Raw genomic sequence first — 15862 nt, 5'->3', positions numbered from 1 at the left:
CTTCTCCCTCTGCCTGTGTCTCTGCCTCTCTCTCGTTCTCTCTTGGTGTCTCTCGTGAATAAATAAATAAAATAGAAAGAAAGAAAGAAAGAAAGAAGAAAGAAAGAAAGAAAGAAAGAAAGAAAGAAAGAAAGAAAGAGAAAGAAAAAGAAAGAAGAAAGAAAGAAAGAAAGAAAGAAAGAAAAAAGAAAGAAAGAAGAAAGAAGAAAGAAAGAAAAAAAAGAAGAAAGAAAGAGAAGAAAGAAAGAAAGAAAAGAAAGAAAAAAAGAAAAAGAAGAGAAAGGCTCTGGGGGGCCCTTGAGGGCTCTGGGGGCTGGTGGTGTTCACCCAGACCCTGAGACCTCAGGCCTAGAATGTTCTTAGGAGGGTTTTGCTTAGGAGAGAGGCACTGGGAGGCCAGAGCCTGTTCCCCACCCCCACTTCCAGCCACTGGCGTCAGTCGGGTGTGAAGGGAAGACCAGCCAGGCAGTGACCGGGGGCCCTCCCTCACCCTGGGGAAATAGGTTCAAACATCCACAGAGGAGGAGGCGGGAAGTCTTGGGACAAGCTGACAAGAGGCTGAGGATCCCTCTGTGCCCGGTGGGTGTGGAACAGTGTGGATCATGTAGGACAGAGAGCTTGGGCTCTGGAGCCACTGGACTTTGCACTCACTAGCTCTGTGATGATGGAAAAGGCACTTAACCCCTCTGAGCCTCTCTTCCTCTGAGGGGACTCATAAGAGGACCTGCATCATGGGGATGACATCATACAGCAAGGACTGTCCCTAGGCAGAAGCCCCTGGGGCTCCTCTTTGGATGATTCTTGGGTTGGAAGAGGCCCCGCTGGCCTCGTAGGGTGCTCCTGCTAAGCAGCGAGAAGGTGCTTTGCTATGGGCTGACCGTACCCCCCAGGCCCTTTCCACTCTGCACCTGCCCACTCCGTGTCAAGCCAGGGACCTCTGAGCACTATTGACAGGGCAGCGCCATCCTCCTACTTGGCCGCCCTGCTCAGCCCGGCCAGCCAGGACTAGAAGCCCCCGGTGGGGCAACTGCGGGCTTGCTCAGCACCTCTCCCAGAGGCCCCTAGAGGGCTCAAGCCCTGACGGCCCACGGCACCACCTGCCAGCCTCCCAGCCTCCCAGCCTCTCCTGGGATCCCCTCTCAACTAAAATTGAGCGTAATTGGATTTGAATTCTTATCTCAGGGTCTGCCTCTGGGGGAGCCCAAACTAAGAGTTTCACATGGTTGTGAGCCAGCTCTCCCTACAACCAAGTGACTCAGAGGCTGGAACTGGGACAGAGAGCTCCTCCTTCAGGGGCTCTGAGGGGCCCGGGCGAGGGCTTTAAGGAGATGCTTTGTGACCAGGCTCTGCAGACTTCCTGCTGCCTTTGGTGCTGCGTCAAGAGCCATCTTCTCTCATGTTCTCGCTTCACATGTCAACATTCTTTTATCAGCCCTTGTAAAGGAGGCTGCCAGCAGCATGCGGTAGCAGCGAAGTCATGCTCAGTTCTTGAGGAAGTAGAGTCAGAAAACTGGAGGATTACTAACATACATTAGGTGTGATGTCTTTTTTACTCTCATGACAACCCCGGAAGCAAGGCTGCCACATACAGTTGGGCAGGTTGTTCACTGCACAAGAGCATCTGGCCAAGAGGAGAGCAGATGCTCTTCCTATCAAGCAGCATACCTGGCCCATATCTGTGACCCTTCGGGTGGTGAGGGGAAGAAGAGGAAAGCTTTTCATAATTTGGAAACTGAGCCACAGAGCCCTTAAGTAATTTGCCCAAGATTCTCAGCATGTAAGAGGCCTAGTTAACTAAAACTCTAATTCCAGGAATTCTGACTTCAGAGCCTTCACTCCTTACTATACTACTTCACACAGCCTTGGCAGGCTGAGCCAGTAGGACAGCTGGAAAGTTGGGGGGAGGGGTTTGACTCTTGGGGGCCAAGTCAGTCCTGAGACATGGGGTCTCCAAAGAACCAAGGAAAGACAGTCCTCTCCCCTCAGCTGACCAGGGCTCTGGGGGCCGAGCCTGAGCTCCCTGCCACGAGGGATGAGGCCATAGCGAAAAGCAAGGAGACTGGACTTCTGTGGCTTTGTGATCCTGAGCAAGTCACCTCACCTCACACAGCCTCAATTTTCTCACTGTAAAATGGAGTCTAGATGTTCCATCCTGCCTGTCTTGCTGGCTAGGATTAAGCCAGATGTTTGAAGGATTTCAGAGGGAAGGAGGTATTCTCCATGCCTAAAATCACACCGAGAATTGCCTAAGTTAAAGCTCAATACATATTTGCCATCTGCTTAATACAACCATTATTCCCGGGTCTGTCTGTGGGGACCCCCCCAGTCCCTGCACGCACTGCCTGAGAGCCCGTCGTTCCACGGCTGCCTTCTCCGACACGGAGTAGCAGAGCCTGAATGCCAGGGTGCTCCTGGCTAATGACTCAGCCTCCGTAACGAGTCCAAACATCTGGCTGACAAAGGGCACGGCTGGCTCCCAAAGCGACTGCTTCTGCACAAATATGTTCTTAATATTCAATTAGTATTTATCCACCACGAACAACAATTATGCCACTGACTCTCAATGAAGTGCCTGGTTAATTAATTAACGGCGTCTTTAACGTGCTGGCAGTATTTCTCTGTGAGTGCAACAGTTAATAGCGCAGTGACGCCAGGAGGACCTGGGGGGCTGGCGGGGGGCGCCCTGGGTTCCCCGGGCCCCAGATGTGAATCTGGAGTTGAGCATGTGTCACACAAGCCATCTTCTGGTGTTAACACACACACACACACACACACACATACACACACACACACTGGGATGTGCAGCAAGCCACTTAAGCCCTTCCCACCCAGCCTGTCTCTTCAGTAGCAGGTGGGCCAGGGGGTCACCAAGGCTCCCTGGAGTCCTGAACGCATGGGTTCCGTCTGTGCTGCTCAGATCTGCATTGATCCGCATATCTCCATCTCCACACACAAGGACCGCCTCAGTCCACTCGGCCCCACCTCAGAGGCCCGGGGGGGGGGGGGGGCTGCTAACCACACCCCTTGCACCTCTTTCCCCTCCACCCATCCCCTGCCCATGCTCCCTCCGTGCGTGTTCCCCAGAGCTATGTCCCCCTTCTGCTTCTGTTTCTGTCCTCTGGTTTCTCCCAGCCTCCTGGTCCAGCCCCTCCGCTAGCAGTCTCCAGGTCCCTACTGCCTCCTCTCTGGCCCCACCTTCCTCAGAGTCTACTGAGGGCACAGAGTGTGCAGACCGAGCTGCCTGAATTCATCCTGGCACTCCACTTACTAGCTGTGTGACCCCAAGGCTCCGTGCCTCAGTTTCCCTACTTCCAGAAAGCAGATACTCACGTGGGAATGACCATAGCCTCCACTGCATTAGTCGGGGGTGGGACTAAACTGCCATAATCGACCCAAAATGTAATGGGTCAAACTCCACAGCTGCTCCAGCATGCGGGATGTGTTCTTAAACTAACAGCTCTCATGTTGGCCTTGGGATCCCCCACCTGCCCCGTCATGCAGAGGCGCCGCTCTCCTGGGCCAGTTCTGCGGTGAGTGTGGGTGTCATTCCCACCAGCTCTTCCAAAGACAGGGTCAGCACCTGAAGGCCCGAGATAGGGGAGCCAGCAGGGGGGCTTCGGGAGTGGTCTAGGCAAGAGATGGCTAACAGCTTGAACCAGGGCTGTGGCACAGGCTGCAGATTTGACAATAGATTTGGAAGACAATTCTGAAGAGTCCACTTGGCTCACTGATCTCCTGGTGGTAGATGAGGCGATTAAAAATGACCCTAAATATCCTAGTCTGCATGGCTGGGAGAAGACGGAGCAAGCCACTGGTCAAGATAGGGAAGAAGGAAGGAAGAGCAGGAATAGGGAGGAAGGTAAAGATTTTGAGTTGGCCCACTGGCTTGAGGACCTGGGGGGGCATTCAGATGGAGGTGTCACCAGTAGGCAGGTGCAGACTGGAGTCTGGAGTGTAGGGGGGAAGACTGGGAGGTGCTGGCCCAGAGGTGGGGATTCCAGCCTTGGGGTGGGGAGTGGGAGATGGATGGGAGGCTGTAGGCTGAGGGAAGAAGGAGGTCCCAGGATAAACTCTGACAAACCCTGACATTTAAGGGGCAGATGGTGGGAAAGCAACTCAAGGAGAGGTCTGAGAAGACAGGAAGGGAATGGGATGTCACCTCACAGTGATAGCAGCAGGGTCATGGAAAGCCACCAGCAGTGTTAGACTGGGTCAGATGGTGTTAGACGCCTCTAGGAAGTCAAGGAAGTCACAGGCACCGGGACAAACCTTCCCATCCTATTAAGAGGCTACTTGTAGCCAGCAGCCTCCTGCATACAAGGCTTCAGGGGAAGCGAAATGTTACCATTATCTCAGTTTCCTCAAGGGTTTACTTACAAATTTGGCTCTTCGGTGGGCTTCTTGAGAAAATTGTCAATATAAGATAGAGAGCAGAGGCCATTGTGAGGGACGGAGGAGCGGGTGGGAGTCCTGGATTGGAGAGAAAGCTGCTCTTTCCCCAAGTGTGCAGGGTATGGGGAAGGGGAGAGAGTAGGAACGGGAGGCAGGGCCAAAAGCCAGGCACCGCTTTCTCCTGGTGGGGAGGAGGATGAGAGAAGAACTAGAGACCAGGAGGAGGGGGAGACTGAGGAGGTACTCCCTCCCCTCCACTCCTACCATCACCCAGACTGGGGACAACCACGCTGGCCAGTCTCCCTCTCCCAGTGCACCCTGGAGGCAAATCAGAGTGAGCTCAAGCCCACCACACCACACCTCTCCCTGACTCCGAATCACTCACTGGCTCTCCATGGCCCAAAACAAGGCCCCTGGCTCCTTGCACTCCCCCACTCAGAGCCCACCCCAATCTCCCCACTGACTAACTTCCCAACCATTTGCCCTGCTCCTTCCTAACTGAAAAGCACACTGCTGCAGCCAAACCACTCTGGCTTGATTTCCTCCAGAAAGGCCAGTCCCTCATGCCTGTGAAGAAGCTATTTTTGACTCCTGAACACTTGTTTGAGTTCCCCTGATAGTTTTAGAAATGTGGGGAAGCAAAAAGGTTTGACCCTTTGAGAAGCCAAACAGTTACACCCACCCAACAGCTATGGGGCACCCACCTTCTGCTGAGGGGGCTCAGGGAAGGAACCCTCTTCTCCTGAAGCCAAAACCAATCACAGCTAGCCCATTGCTTCCCTTCGATTAAAAGGTGAGCATGTGACCCAGTTTAGGCCAATAAGTCATGAAAAGAAGTTTGTGGAGGGATTCTGGGAAAGGTTTGGCTCCCTGATGAAAAGAAAGCCCTGTGCTAGAAGAGGAACTCTGCTTTTCTGCTTTTGGATAGAGAGTTGTGAGCATGTGATGTGGCAGCCACTTTGTGACCGTGAGGGGAAACATAGCTGACACACAGAGAGTAGCTGAATGGAACAATGAGCAGAAATGAGGGCCAAGATAATGTGCTGAGCCACTGTACTACCCTGGATCTGCTCAACCTCCTGATATCTTGTTAAGCAAGCTACTTTGGCCTCCTTTGTCAAATTCAGAAGAAAGAGAAGGAGAAGACCCATCTCATAGGGTTGCTATGCAGAGAAAAGCAAACCCTTAGCTATACATGCCTGCAAATACACCTGGAAATATCGGTGTTAAATAAATAAAAATAGTAAAAAAAAAATGAGCCCCTTTGAATTGGCTTTTCTGACACTTGGATGGTGAAGAATGAGCTCCTTCAACAGAAGACAGGAGCTAAAAAGCTGACACAGAGGAACCTATATGGGGTGGAGGGTAAATGTGCAGACTTGGAAGGATCTGGAGCCTCAGAGCCTCTGGCTTATCTAGGGGGATGGCTGGCATCTGTGTGGTCTGGTGGGGGGCACACCCCCTCATCTCTAGCAGTGCCATCACCCCACACACACTATCTTGGCTCAAAGGGCCAAATGTAAGTCCGTTACAGAGGGAATAAAGTGTGAACAGGGAGCAGAGCAGGATGTCCTGTCGCCGAAGAGCACCTGGAGGTGAGGCTCTGTGCACCGCAACTCCCCTTGGGGACTATCTAAGGGCCAGTTCTATAACTAGACATGCCCTCCCCAATCGTGCTGTGAAGATCCACACCTATCCCCTGGTAAAACTGTAGTGTTGGTGGTTGAAGTGTTGAGCACTTCAGTGTCTTGATACCAGCTGTCTGAAGGCCAGGTGGCATCCCTGACTCTCCTAGACTTTGAGTCTCCTGCCCTGATTCTGTGAGCCAAAGCTTACCCTTCCCAGGCTGGCTTCACAGCCCTGTGACCTGGGCAGTGTCCCAGGCCCCACACCCAGCCTAATGTCCTGCTGTTGCTGCCTTGAAATTACTGATTTTCCAACAAGGGACCCCATCAGGTCCTATAAATAATGGAGCCAGCCCTGCCCTTCATCCAGGCTGCCTGCACTGGGGTTTCTGTTCTTGCCACCACGGACCCAGTGCACAGACGTCCTTCCCCTGGTTCCAGCAGGTGCTGCCCTCAGTCGTGGCCACCTGAACACCTCCCCTCCCCCGCCCTGGCACAGCCTCGCAAGCACCCCTCCCCACCGCCACCTCCTGGGTTCAGATTCCCGTCCTGGCCTGGAGCACTGGCTGTAATTGTCCCTAACCAGTCTCCTGGCTTCAGGCCTCTTCCCCTTCTGCGCAGCAGCCACCAAGATCTTTCTAAATTACAAATCGGATCATGTCCCTCACCTGCTTATAGCATCTCAGGGGCTCCCAGCAGCTTAAGCTATAAATTCCAAGCCCCTGTGGCCTAAGGCACAAAGCATTTCCTGGTCCAGCCCCTGACTCTGTATCGAGAAATCATCCCAAGCCATGCGCTCCCGGCTCCCGCAAGCCTCCCTCCACCCGTACTCGCAGCATCTCTTTTGATGCCCAGAAGGGGCCCTTCGTGCCTGTGTCTCTGCACACGCTGTTTCTGCTGCTGAGCGCTCTGTCTCCAGTTCTGCATCCAGCTAACTCCTGACACCTTCAGAACTCAAGTGCCACCTCCTCCAGAAAGCCTCCCCCTGTGCCCACAGCCCGGAGGGCCTCTCCGCATGGTGGCCTTAATGATCCACTTGTCTCCTCCCCGTGTCCTTGGCATCCAGCACAAAGCCTCTGGGTGCAGCGGTGGGGGGTGTGGCGCGAGGGAGGGCTAACCCCCGGGGCACCAAAAGCCACTCCTCCTCTCTGGGCCTCAGTCCTCCTGTTCCTTCCTTCAGCAACATGCCCTGAGCACTCTCTGTGCCAGGCGCTGAGCAGGCACCTGCCCTGCAGCCAACATCCAACCAGACCCAAACCCCAGCCTCAGGGAGGGAGATGGGCAGGAGGGGTGACAAGCATGAATGATGCACAGTGAATGAACACCCATGACAACATCCCCTGGAAGCATGCAGAGAAGACAGTCCATGGCAGGTCAGAGAGGGATGGGGGTGCTGCCCCATAGCGGTGCCCAGGAAGGCCTCTCTAGCAAGGAGACTCTCCTGAAGCAAGTGAGGGGCGTAGGGGGGGTTCCAAATAGAAGGCCAGGGAGGGCAAAGGGTGAGTCCCAGCAGTGTGGCCAGGGCAGCACGAGTGAGGGGGAGGATGGAAGATGGATGAGGTCAAGGAGGAACATGGGGGTGGGTCAGGGGTCGGATAGGCTGTAGCGGAAACCCCGCCCAAGTCCCCCCACCCTCGCTTTGCCCTGAAGCCCACCTCCCACTCCCATCCACCTACTCTGGCTTCTCTCTCTCTCCTTCAATGAACAGCTTCATCCTTCCAGGCCTCCTGCCCCTTACCCCTTGGCTTTTCCATCACCCCCAGACCCCCTCAACACAGCATCTCCTTCCTTCCCCCTGGGGCAACCCCCAGTGATCCCCTCACCTCCCTGCCTGTTGACTGACCCCCTCCATCCCTGTAATGATGGTTTGAGCACCCTGCTCCATCGCCCACCGGCCCTCCTGGGATTCTAGCTGCAGCCAGCTCCACACTGAAGCATCCCACTGGAGCCCATCCGCTCTCTGGGCCAGGGGGCAGGGGTGGGACTCAGGCAGCCCGCAGACATAGCGTCCGAAGGGGTGGAGGTCAATACCCCAGAGGCAACCTTGTTCATGGGAGATGGGGGTAGAGGGATAACTGTCCCTGCGAGAGACAGTACTGAGATACATTCTACGTGTTCCTCTGGGGTTCCCGAAGGAGCTACCTCCCATTGCCCACAGCCAGTGACCAGCTCAATAATCCTGTCCCACCTTAGCTCTCACTCCTTCCACTCCCTCATTCTTATTTATTTCCTGGGATCGCCTCACAGACAAACTAGTCTCCAAGCTAAACTTGGAGTTTAACTTGTACCAAGTCTTGTCTCGGGCTCTGCTTTCATGGAACACAAATGAAGCCAGTTTTTGTGGTTACGTAATGGAGAAGGGGTCCTTCCTCCCGGCCAAGGGCACACGTGCCACCAGCCACCCATGCAGTATAATTTCTCCCCTTTTCTGGAGACTCTCCACAATCCAGCTGCCAGTCGCTCCCCTACGTTCACTTATTCTCTCTCTCCCATCATTTATGTTTAAATACAGCCGAGTTTCCTGTCCAAAGGAAAAATGAAACATTCTTCAACCCCATTTCCCTCTGGCTTCTAAGGACTCATCTTGCTCCACCTCTCAGGTGGGTTTGGCACCACTGCTCACTCCCTACACCTTGAGACACACTCTCTGCTGGCTTCCCTCCTTCAGATACCTCTTCTCAGCCTCCTCTGCCAGGTCCTGCTCCTAGAGGAGAGGTCCTGGTCCTCCTATCCTCACACTGTGCTGTCTGGAGGACCCCGCAAACATCTGCACCTGTGTGTGTCCAGCCCAGACTGCTCTCTCAGGCACACACCCAGAGATAGCCAAGCACCTGCCTTTTGCCCCCACTATCATGTCTCAAAGGTACAAAAAATCAGTACATCCCAAACTGCCCACTGTATCTCAACCCACTCCTTCTAGGTTCCCCATCTTAGCGAGGGTGCTAGTCTCCATCCAATGATGCACAGATCACATGCTGCCCTGGAGCCATCGTGACTCCATTCTCTCTCTCAATCAGGTCCCATTCATTACCACATCCTCTAGATTTCACCTCCTAAATCTTTATGGATCAGTCTACTTGCATGTGTTTCATCACTACCACCCTTCATCCTGAGCACCTTCACTAAAAATAACATCCTAACCAAGGTTACCAGATAAAAATGCAGGATGCCCAATAAAATTTGAATTTCATATTTTTTAAAAAATATTTTTAAAGTATAAATATTTCCCAATATTGCATGGGACATACTTACAATGAACAATTTTTCATTGCTTATTTGAAATTCAAATGTATTTTTAAATGTTCTTTTTTAGTTAACATTCTATGAAATTCTCATAGTATTTCAAGGATCATCTTGTATTTTTATTTGCTAAATCTGGCAATCCTAATCTTCACTGATCTCCCTGTAACCCCACACTGTGGCCAGATGACCTTGTTCAAACAAAATTTGCTGAGTAGTCAAAATGTTAAGTATATGTATGTAATTGCTAGATCCACCACTTTAAAAATATATATATGTGGTATGCCTGGGTGGCTCCGTGGTTGAGGTCTGCCTTTGGCTTGGGTCATTATCCTGGGGTCCTGGGATCAAGTCCCACAGTGGACTCCTTACAGGGAGCCTGCTTCTCCCTCTGCCTACATTTCTGCCGGTCTCTCTGTGTCTCTCATGAGTAAATAAATAAAGTCTAAAAATATATATATGTAATGTACAGCATAGTGACTATAGTTAATAATACTGGATTGTATATTTGAAGGTTACTAGAGAGTACATTTTAAAAATTCTCATCACAAGAAAAAATTTGTAGGGATCCCTGGGTGGCTCAGGCACTGGTTTAGTGCCTGCCTTCAGCCCAGCGTGTGATCCTGGAGTCCAGGGATCAAGTCCCACGTCAGGCTCCCTGAATGGAGCCTGCTTCTCCCTCTTCCTGTGTCTCTGCCTCTCTCTCTTTCTCTCTCTGTCTGTCATGAATAAATAAATACAATCTTTAAAAAAAAAAAAAACAAGAAAAAATTCGTGAGTATGCATGGTGACTATGCATGGTGACGGATGTTAACTAGATTTATTGTGGTGATCACTTCCCAATATATACAAATATTGAATCAATATGTTGTACACCTGATACTAATATTACATATAAATCATATTTCCATTTTTAAAAATAATAATTAAAATAAAATTTTCTTTTTGAGAAAAAAATCTAAGTACAGGAAATTCTGTTAAAGAAGAAAATGTTATTAATGGCAACAACTTAAATTAGTTAATATTATATTGAGTGGGGGATCCCTGGGTGGCTCAGCAGTTTAGCGCCTGCCTTTGGCCCAGGGTGTGATCCTGGAGTCCCAGGATCGAGTCCCATATGAGGCTCCCTGCATGGAGCCTACTTCTCCCTCTGTCTATGCCTCTGCCTCTCTCTCTCTGTGTCTCTCATGAATAAATAAATAAAATCAATATAATATATATTATATTGAGTGCCCATTGTGTGCCAGAAATGCCTGGAAAATGAAATGTTCTGTTTAACCAAATAGTCTGATTAGTCAAATTATCATATATAATATATATCTACTTGACATCACTATTTGCAAGGATATAACAATATAAGCAGCACTAAGATTGAATTCAGCACATCATATGAGACCATATGATGTTTCAGAGTTACCACCATAAAATATTTTAGGAGCACATAAACATTAGCATAGAATCTGGAAAGTACATATGACTGAATGCCAAGGACACAAGAGTCAGGTCCTGGTCTCATTCTTACCTTGTTGTTGGATTTGAGCAAATCATTTTACTTCTCTCTGTTGCAGTTTCCTCCTCTATGAAATGAGGGGCTACACTAAATGAACTCTAAAAGCTCTTCTGGCTCTGATTCAATCACCTTATAGTGTGATAGATTGAAGAAGTGCTGCCTCATGGTGTTTCTGTTGAGAAAATGCTGAATATACTAGTTTCTACTATAGTTCTATAAAAATGAAAAACCTGTAACTTCGTATCTTTGAGGGAAAAAGATTTATCATCATTGGACCTGAGAAAATACAGTCAATTTATTTTGATTCTGGAAGAATGGAAATGAATTAAAAGATTTTTATAGGGCCCAAGAAATCCAAGTATAGAGCAGATATTAGATGTCATTAATTCCAAGGGCATAGGTCCCTAAAGAAAAATCTTCAGGATCTACTGAAGCCAACATCTATGAGATGGGATGCCAGAGTCTGAAGAAGAAGTTTTAAGCAGAGCACCTTCTTCCTAGTTCAGAGAAACTCAGGTGGATCCAGTTCCTTGAAGGCATGCACATAGTAAAATATTACAATGTGTTTTCAAGTGGTAACTTCTGTTTCTCTCAAAAGTCTAAAAAAATGAGACTCTTGACAGATTATTTATTAGATTTAGCTTGAATTATCTCAAGGAGTTTGTGAAAACTTGGGAAAATAATTTAGAATCTACTCAGTCTTCCTAAGGTAAAAGGGGGGGGATCCCTGGGTGGCGCAGCGGTTTGGCGCCTGCCTTTGGCCCAGGGCGCGATCCTGGAGACCCGGGATCGAATCCCACATCAGGCTCCCGGTGCATGGAGCCTGCTTCTCCCTCTGCCTATGTCTCTGCCTCTCTCTCTCTGTCTCTCTGTGACTATCATAAATAAATAAAAAAAAAAAATTAAAAAAAAAAAAATTAACTAAGGTAAAAGGGGGAAAAAAGTATACCAGGAGATAACAGTAAAAAAATAAACATAACAAATCCTCAATAAATAAAATAGAATACAGAAAAATAGTCAAATGATCCACTGAAAGCATAAAAGGGGAAATAGAGGAACTAATAACATAGGGAACAAATGGAAAGCAAATTATAAAATGGAAGTTCTAGGGGTGGTGCAGTTGGTTGAATGGCTGACTCTTGGTTTCAACTCAGGTTGTGATCTCAGGGCCATTGGACCAAGCTCCTTGTTGGGCTCTGCACTCAGCAAGTAGTCTGCTTAAGATTTTCTCTCCCTCTCCCTTTGCCCCTCCCCATTGTGCTCACACTCTCTCTCTTCTCTCTAAAATAAATAAATAAATAAATAAATCTTCTTTTAAAAAGGAAGTTCTAATCCAATTATATCAATAATTACATTAAATGCATACGATCTAAATATATCAATTAAAAATCAGAGATTATCAGAATGAATAAAAAACTAGCAAGAGTCAACAATATGTTGTCTCTAAAAAACCCACTTTATAATAGATATTTAATAGTAAAAAGGTGGAAAAAGATATACCTTGTAAACAGTAAGCAAAAGAAAACTACAGTGGTTATTTTAATAACAGGCAAGATGGATTTCAGAGTAAGGAAAATTATCAGCAATAAAGAGAGGCATTTTATACTGATAAAATGGTCAATTCATCAAGAAGACATAACACTCCTAAATGTGTATGCACCTAACAACAAAGCTTTAAAATACACGAAGCAGGGAGATCCCTGGGTGGCTCAGTGGTTTAGCACCTGCCTTTGGCCCAGAGCGTGATCCTGGAGTCCCAGGATCGAGTCCCACATTGGGCTCCCTGCATGGAGCCTGCTTCTCCCTCTGTCTATGTCTCTGCCTCTCTCTCTGTGTGTCTCTCATGAATAAATAAATAAAATATATTTAAAAAAATACATGAAGCAAAAACTAACAGAATGGAACAAAAAAATAGAAAAATTTGGGTGGAGATTTCAACAATTCTCAGAGCATTTGATAGAAAACGTATACAGATTAATAAGGATGTAGAACTGAACAACACCATCAACAAACTGGATCTAATTAACATTTTTAGGACCCAACCATCAACAACCAAATATGCATTCTTTTCAAGTGCACATAGAACATTCACCAGTATAGACCATACCCTGGGTCACAAAACAAATGTTAACAAATTTTAAAAGTTGAAGTTATACAAAGTATATTTATTCTCCAGCCATAATGAAATTAAATTAAAGTCAATAACAAAAAGACAACTGGTAAATTTCCAAACACTGGAAATAAAACAACACACTTATAAATAATCTACAAGTCAAAGAGAATGTCTCAAGAACATTCGAACTGAACAAAAATTAAATTACAAGTCAAAATTTGTGACATGTGGCTAAAGCAGGGCATAGAGGGAAAGTCATAGCTTTAAAACTGTTTACATTAGAAGGGTCTCAAAACATCAATCCAGTTCCATCTTGAGAAACTACAAGACTGGGGGTGAGGGCAGCAGAGGGCAAAATATACCCAAAGCAAGCAGAAGGAAGGAATTAAGAACAGAAAGCCATGAAACTAAAAATAGAAAAAGCAATGGAAAAAATCAGTAAAACAAAAAGTTGATTATTTGAAAACATCAATAGAATTTTAAATAACTAGCCAAACTGACAAGGAACAAAGGAGAGGGCACAAATTATCAATATCAGTAATGAAAGATAAATGTCACTACAGACTCTGACATTAGAAGGATAATGAAAAAAAAAAGAAGGATAATGAGATAATACTATTACCAACTCTACACACATTATTACATTCAACAGGGCAGATGAAATGACTGACTTCTCAAAAGACACAACTAGCAAAACTCACTCAAGAAGAAACAGATCAGAGGAAGAAGAGAAGGAAGAGGGGGAGGAAAAAGGAGAAGAAGGAACAGATTATCCAAAGAGTATCTATTTAAAAAATTGAATTTGTAATTTAAAATCTTCCAAAAAAGTAAATCTCCCAGCCCAGATAGCTCCATTAGCAAATTTAACCAAGCATTTAAAGAAGACATACCTATCTCTTCCAGAATATAGAACAGGGAACACTTCCCAACCTATTTCATGAAGCCAGCATTACCTTTACTATAGATAGTAAAGGAAAAGGAAACTACAGACCAATATCCCTCATGAACACAGATTTTTAAAAATCCTCAGAAAAATATTTGCAAATAGAATCAGCAATAAATCAATTGAATAATGTACCATAACTAAGTGAGGTATCCCAGGAATGCAAGGCTGGTTCAGTATTTGAAAAATCAATGAATATAGTCCACCATATTAATAGACTAAAGAAGAAAAATCACATGATCATATTAATTGAAACAGAAAAAAATCATTTGACCAACTTCATCAATCTATAGTAAAAAGCTCTTGGCAAATTAGGAATAGAAAGGAATTTTCTTAATCTGATAAGGGACATCTACAAAAAACTTATAATTAACATCATACCTAATAATGAAGAACAGAATGCTTTTTTCAAAATCAAGAGCAAGGCAAGGGTGTCTACTCCCATCACTCTTATTCAACATCATGCTGGAAGTCCTAGCCCATGCAGTGAAGCAAGCAAAAGAGATAAGAGGTTGGAAAGGAGGAAATAAAATGGTCCTCACTTCCCTCCTCAACAGGATTGTCTTTGCAGAAAATATGGAATCTACCCCAAAACTCCTAGAACTAACAAATGAGTTGAACAAGTTTGCAGAATATAAGATCAATTTACAAAAATCAATTATTTTTCCATATACTAGCAATGAACACTTGGAGACCAAAATTTTAGAAAAAAAATATCATTTATAATAGTTCCCTAAAACAAAATACTCACGTGTTAATATAGCAAAACATAAGCAGCATCTGTAGGCTGAAAACTACAAACACAGATGAAAGAAAGCAAAGAAGACCTAAATAAATGGAGTGACATACCATGTTCATGAATTGGAAGACTCAAGGCAGTTTATTTTTTTTTATACAATCATCTGATTTATAGAAAGATGCAACAATACTTAAAATGATACAAAATACTGATTTCAAAACATAAAAAAATGAATATATTTAACCATACTCAGCTCATAACTGAGCAAATGGGTAAGAAGAATAATTCATACTATAGCATATTGCTAATATGAACTGGCAACAGAAAAAGTTGGTATAAGAAGACAGAAAAACGATCTTTTAAGAATTAGAACCGAGGGGCTCCATAATCATCTGGCATCCGCTCAATGTTGTACCTATGGTTAGAAATGTACATGATGGGAACTCCAGGGATCTTCCGGATCCTTTGTTTAAGGTCCCGGTCAACTGTGGCCACAATGTAACACTTGTGCTGAGTTACTCTCTGTACTAAGCAGTCATCTGCATAGGTTCCTTTGTGTGTGCATGGCAGTCGTTCAAATCTTGGATCCTTGGCAATCCTTAGAGCCACTCGATACTTTTGTCCCAGTTTCTCAATTTCAGCCATTACACAGTCAGTTATACAAGGGATACACTTGGCATACAGACAGTCCATCATTGACTGTACTAAGTCAAGTTTGGCTTTAATGGAAAAGTTGATAAAGTTGGTATCAACCAGGATGTGGTAAGGTGGGCCCAGCTGTGTGTTATATTGGAAGAATAAGCAGGAAGGATGTTGGGGGACTTCTCTTTCCTTGAGTGCACTGGGATCTTTCTTTTCTTTCTTTTTAGGTTTTAATCTATCCTTTTCTTTAAGCCTCTGATCTCGGAGACTAAGCATTCGCTTCATGGTCGCATACTTTCTTGCTTTCTTTTGCTTCCCCATGTTCACGCCGCACTCTTATTTCTTCACTCAAGGCAGTTTAATGTCAATTCTCTCCTATCATAATCCTGGAAAGATTTTTTGGCAGATACATGCAAGCTGATTCTAAAATTCATATGGAAAGACAATGAAACTAGAATAGCCAAAACAATTTTGATAAAAGAAAGTCAGATGAATCACACCACCCAATTTTAAGACCTAATAAAGCTGCAATAATAAAGGTAAGGTAGTAAGCAAGGGATAAACAACAAGGGAAATGGAACAGAATAGAAAGCGCAGAAGTAGACCCACATAAATGCGGCCAATTGATTTTTGCAAATGTACAAAGGCAATTCAAGGA

At 46.2% G+C, this 15862-nt stretch overlaps 1 pseudogene; it reads right to left on the bottom strand.

The window, feature by feature from the left end:
* Positions 1 to 14702: 14702 nt before the first annotated feature.
* Positions 14703 to 15569, bottom strand: LOC144316905 (rRNA-processing protein FCF1 homolog pseudogene; annotated as a pseudogene).
* Positions 15570 to 15862: the final 293 nt, after the last annotated feature.

Source organism: Canis aureus, chromosome 7, assembly GCF_053574225.1.
Source record: "Canis aureus isolate CA01 chromosome 7, VMU_Caureus_v.1.0, whole genome shotgun sequence".
Taxonomy (NCBI): Eukaryota; Metazoa; Chordata; class Mammalia; order Carnivora; family Canidae; genus Canis; species Canis aureus.
This window is presented reverse-complemented; position numbering and strand designations above follow the sequence as displayed.